This window comes from Prionailurus viverrinus, chromosome A3 (genome assembly GCF_022837055.1).
Source record: "Prionailurus viverrinus isolate Anna chromosome A3, UM_Priviv_1.0, whole genome shotgun sequence".
NCBI lineage: Eukaryota > Metazoa > Chordata > Mammalia > Carnivora > Felidae > Prionailurus > Prionailurus viverrinus.
In genome coordinates this window covers 102083200-102089199 of record NC_062563.1, presented here as the reverse complement: position 1 = coordinate 102089199, position 6000 = coordinate 102083200, and positions in this window count along the sequence as shown.

The following is a 6000-nucleotide window of genomic DNA, read 5'->3' as shown; positions in this document are numbered from 1 at the left end:
CCGCCCCCAAAGTAGCACGTCCGAGGGTGGCTGTGGGCAGAGGAAGTGCGGCCGCAAAGCTCAGAGGCAGCTCAAAGCCAGGATTTCTGGCTGAGCAGATTCCCCCCTTCTTTGCTTCCAGCCCCAAATCCCACGCTTACTCACTTCACAGCACCTACTTTTAACCTGCCAAATGCCACTAAATCTGCAAATTAAACCTCTGATTACAGAATTCCTTTTGATGTAAAAAAAATGTGGGGATTTTTAAAATGTAATTATTCACGCACTAAGATTTTAATGGTGCTGCTTTTCTCCCTCTCTTGCCTTTCTTTTTTTTTTTTTTTTTTTTTTCCAGGGCAGGGTGATTCCCCCGCGCGGGCCTGCCCAGGCAGCCCCACCGGCCGGGCTCAGGAAGGAGCCTGCAGAAGCTGTCTGCTGCGGATCGGATCGTGGGGACGCTCTGCTCTGGGAAGGCTGCAAGGGTCCCGAGCCCCAGGCCTCCCTCCACTCCTCAGCCTCCCACCTCAGCAACCAGATAACACCCAGACAGATGCAAGGCTGCAGTGTGATTCCCAAGCCAGGAGCCTCGGACTGAGGGTCTGAAGTCCAGGCCTCTGCTGGGGCATGGGAAGGTTCTTGAATGGAAATCCCGGAGCCAGCCCGGATAGGCACAGAGCAACGGGGAAATGGCTCGGCCTGCGCACATTTTTCTAGCCTGCGCCTCACGCCCCGCCTGAGCCGCAAGCAGACTGATCTTTCTTTTTTTTTTTTAATTGTGGTAAAATACACGTAACATAAAATTTACTACTTGAACCATTTTTACGTATCCGATTCAGTGGCATTAAGTACATTCATAGTATCGAACAACCATCACTGCCATCCACGTCCAGAACATTCCCATCCTCCCAAACTGAAACTCTGTACCCATTAAACACTAACTGCCCATTCCCCTCTCCCCTGACCTACCCTTCCCCCCCCCCCCCCCCCCATTCTCTGTTCTGCTTGTGAATTCGCTTATTCTAGGTACTTCATGGAAGTGGAATCCCATAGTTGTCCTTTGGTGTCTGGCTCTTTCCCTTAGTATCACATCTTCACGGTTCATCCATGTTGCAGCAGGTATCAGAATTTCCTTCCTTTTTAAGGCTGAATAATATTCCAATGTAAGGATATATTACATTTAAAAAAATTTTTTTTAACGTTTATTTATTTTTGAGACAGAGAGAGACAGAGCATGAACAGGGGAGGGGCAGAGAGAGAGGGAGACACAGAATCGGAAACAGGCTCCAGGCTCTGAGCTGTCAGCACAGAGCCTGACGCGGGGCTCGAACTCATGGACCGTGAGATCGTGACCTGAGCCGAGGTTGGGCGCTTAACCGACCGAGCCACCCAGGCGCCCCTCATATTGCATTTTATTTATCCATTCTTCTGTGGCGGGACCCTTGGGTTGCTTCTGCCTTTTGGATCTTGTGAACAATGCCGCTATGAATGTGGCTTGCAAGTATCTGGTCAATTCTCTGCTTTCAGTTCTTTAATGTATATACCCAGAGGTAGAATTACTAGATCATATGGACCAGACTGATCTTTTAAACATGCAAGTTAAACCATTTTGTTTAAATGGTCTCTCTTGGAGCCCTCAAGGGTCTGCATGACAGGGTCCCTGCCAGGCCTAGGGAGCTCATCTCATCCCACCGTAACCTCGCACACTGGACACAGCCACACTTGCCTCCTTGGGGATTCTCAAACACCCAAGCACACCCTACCTGTAAGCCTCTGCTCTGGCTTGTGACTTCCCCCTTGAATGTTCTTTTTTTTTTTTTAATATCTTTTTTTAGTTTATTTATTTATTTTGAAAAAGAGAGAGAGAGAGAGAGAGAGAGAGAGCAGGGGAGGGGCAGAGAGAGAGAGAGAGAGGAAGAGAGAGAATCCCAAGCAGGTTCCATACTGTCAGCACAGAGCCTGACGTGGGGCTCGAACTCACCACCTGTGAGATCGTGACCTGAGCTGAAATGAAGAGTCAGAGGCTTAACCTACTGAGCCACCCAGGCACCCCTCCCCCAAGAGTATTCTTGACTCCCCTAGTTGTCATCCCTGACATGGCAGCTCCCCAGCGACCCTCCCTTGACCACCCCAGCTAAAGCTGGCCCTGCCCCTCCCCCATCTCCGCCACATCTTCACCTTCTGTTTAACTCTCCTTCCCAGCCGCATCACAGTCTGGGCTGACCTTGCTCATTTGTTTGTTTCTTGGTTGCCTGCTCTCTGCTTCCTCATCATGAAACCTCCCAAGGAGCAGGTATCTTATCTGTCATATCCCTGTGCCTAAAACCATGCCTGGCTTACAGGGTCTATCTCCTTGGCTTGAAGATGGCCGTCTTCTCCCTGTGTCTTCACATCGTCTCCCCTCTGTATGTGTCTGCCAGAATCTTCTCTTTTTATAAAGACACCAGTCATATTGGATTAGGGCCCAGCCTAATGACCCCACTTGAATTGAATTAGCTCTTGAAAGACCCTATCTCCAAATACAATTACATTCTCCAGAATGGGGTTTAGGGTGTCAACATAGGAATATTGGGAGGAATACAATTCAGTTCACAATCACTCATAAACCATTAGCTAAAACCTACTACCCTTTCACGAGATACTTGACTCATTCCCCCTAGGAAGATTTTATGAGCTGTCTGACACTGAATCAGCGACTTCCCTCCTTCTCAGAACCACCACAGGAAATTACCTACTGCCCCCACCATTTCACATCTGTGTGTGTACGTGTGCATTTGTGTGTGTGTGCAGGTGTGTGTGTGTGTGTGAGTGTGTGAGCGTACACAGGTCCCTGGCAACTACTAGAGAGTGGGGCCTACTTTTCCCTCAGGATGCCTCCTCATGCATGGTACCAAGCACACAGTAGGGGCTTTATAAATACCGAAAGTTCGGCTGGCCGCAGGCAACGCACCTGAGACCAACAGCAATATATTTTATCCTGAGGAATCTCGTCCCCAACTCCGTGCAAGTAAAAGATGCAGCCCAGTGGGGGATTGTGAGTCTAAGGGTGCAGGGACCAGGAAGAAACACAGAGAACATGAGGCCAGTGCCACTATTCAGTCAAGGACACTGTCCTTGTCCACTCCTCTGTCCACCACAAGCACCACCTCTGTCCCCAGGACAGGCCTCAAAACAGACCCACACACCTAAGCATAGCAAGCTTTCTCTTGTTTGGGCGGGGCGTGGGGGGGTAGGGAAAGGAGGTATTCTGGTTCATTGAGAGTAAGTGCTTAAATCAGAAAGATTGTCAATTTTCAAAGAATAGTATACACTAGTAGGGAAGATTCCTGAAACCAAAATGGGACCTGGAAGACCAGTCCTTTCTTTGGTGATGCTGGTGGCCTCACTGGTGTGACAGGGCCTCTGTGTCACCATCCTGAGTGTCATCCCCAGCAGCCAGTCCTCTGTGAGGTCTGTGAGATTGGGGTCCCCTGGAAGTTGAGACCTACAATGAAGTTCTAATGTTAACATGCTTACCTACTCCATTTCTCTTTTCCCTCAAGCTGAGAGCAGAATAAGCCCCCAGCCCAGATGGCTTATTTACCATATTTGCACTATTTTACCATTTTATTTATTAACCATTTTCCACTATCCCATCCTCCGCATTGACTCCAAAGTATTTTTTCTAGAGTATAAATCACACTATCTGAGTCCCTTCTTTCAATCATTTAATCTCCGACCCTGCCCACCACATCATCGCCTCCAAGGATAAACCATAAGCTCCTTAGAAGAGTATGGATGTGGGGTGCCTGGGTGGCTGAGTTGGTTGAGCATTCGACTTCAGCCTAGGTCAGGATCTCGTTGTTCCCAAGTTTGAGCCCCACATCAGGCCCTGTGCTGACAGCTCAGAGCCTGGAGCCTGCTTCGGATTCTGTGTCTCCCTCTTTCTCTGCCCCTCCCCCACTCATGCTCTGTCTCTCTCTCTCTCTCTCTCTCTCTCTCTCAAAAATAAATAAATATAACTACCCTTGTTATCTCCACTCACTAGAAGTCCAGAAGCAGGAAGTTGCAGGCTGCTCAGTTCAGAGGTTCACAGCATCACTGAGAGCCTAGGGCCTTGTCCCAGCTCTGCCATCCTCATGGGGACAAGGTGGCTGCAGTGGCTCCAAGCATCCCTGCCTCCCATTCCAATGTCAAGAAACAGAATCAGTTGTGGATGAGTTTTTCCTTGCATCATATGGGCCAAAACTGGGTGACAGGCTCTTTCTGAAACTGGCATGGGGAATGGAATACTGTGATTTTTTTACACAAGCCTGCATATATATATGTATGTACATACATGTATACATATATATGTATATATATATATATATATATACACACACACACACACATACACTTAGTATATATATATATACACACACACACATATTATTAGTGTATATATATATGTATATATATATACACACACACACACACACACACATATACTTAGTATATGTATACACAGGCATATACTTAGTATATATATACACACACATATACTTAGCATATATATATATATACACACACATATACTTAGTGTGTATATATATATGCACACACACATATACTTAGTACATATATATACAACACACACATATACTTAGTGTGTATATATATATACATACACACACACACACACACAAACATACAGAAAATGAGAGCATATGGAAAGGTGCAAACTGGGCCTTCTTTTCAGACACTAGAATTTGGAAGGGCTTTAAGCAAATTTTTTTCGTATGTGGCAGTGGCTGTGTATATCCAATTTCTTTCATATTCCAAATTTCAAAAGATGGCTGCTTGAAACCTGCAGGGAACTACGCCAACTGTAATCAATGACTAACCTTAAGAGAACTCCCAGGATTCCTTTCCTCAGGAGTGTGTTCACAGGAGGTAGTGCTATGCAAAGTAAGACAGTCCCATAGCTTTCAAGCTGCCCTGACTGGCCCTGTGACCTTGGCTAAGCCAACTCTCTTTGAGTTTCTGTGCTCATTTGCAAAGTGAAGGTTGGGGGAGATGGCATTTGTCACATGGGGCTCTGGACACCCATTCCTGGTATTTAAGAATTCTCAGTCAGTGGTGTGTTGTTTTTTTTTTTTTTTTGTATGTGATTTCATAAGTTTTGTAAAAGAACATTTTGTGGATCATCTGTCCGGCCACCTTAAAATTAAGTCTTACGTGTAATTCCAGTGTCTGCATTTGTGTTTGTATTTACAATCACGAGCAACAATACTGTCTCAATTGTCACAAGGCAATAAGGAAGGGTAGACCATGTGACAAATGCATGGTGAGTTGCATTTAGCAAAGGCTATATGACATTACAATGTGCTATGCTTGGGATGTTTCCCTGTGGTTAGAAACGAAAAGTAATGAAAGAATGAAGTTATTCCATCACAAACAGGGGATAAATACACTAAACAGACAAGGAAAATCATGCCTGAAGAGTTCAGTGCCATGGTTACCGGGCACCAGGGATTTGAGTGCAGCATGTGACGTATCACATACATTAATGAGGTTACTTTGAACTCTGATTTTGTTTGTAGATTTGTTCTCATTTAATTTGAATTTTTATTTCTGTTTATCTTTGTATGGGAGTTATCAGTATAAGGAGTTCACAGGTGGTTTTATGTTTGTACATGTTTGAGTAGCATTATTACAAAACAAAAACTACTTAAGACAACATTGGAAGCATCTATGATACACACACACACACACACACACACACACATTTTTAAAGGATGGAGGTCCCAATATTAAATTTGAGGATGAACTAAAAAAATTTGCCTCCGCTCCCACCCCGACCTTCAGGGGTTCTAATTCCTGGAGAACAAAGTCAGATAGGCATGCCTGTAGGGGGCGGGGTCGAGGGTGGGGCTGGGGTCAATGGCCTTTGGAGAGAGAGGGCCTGGTGGTGGGGGTTCTGCTGCCCTCTGCTGGCCATGTGAATCACAGACTCGCTCCTCCTGGGCCCGGAGAATTTGGAGGGAGCTTTTGCCCAGAGGT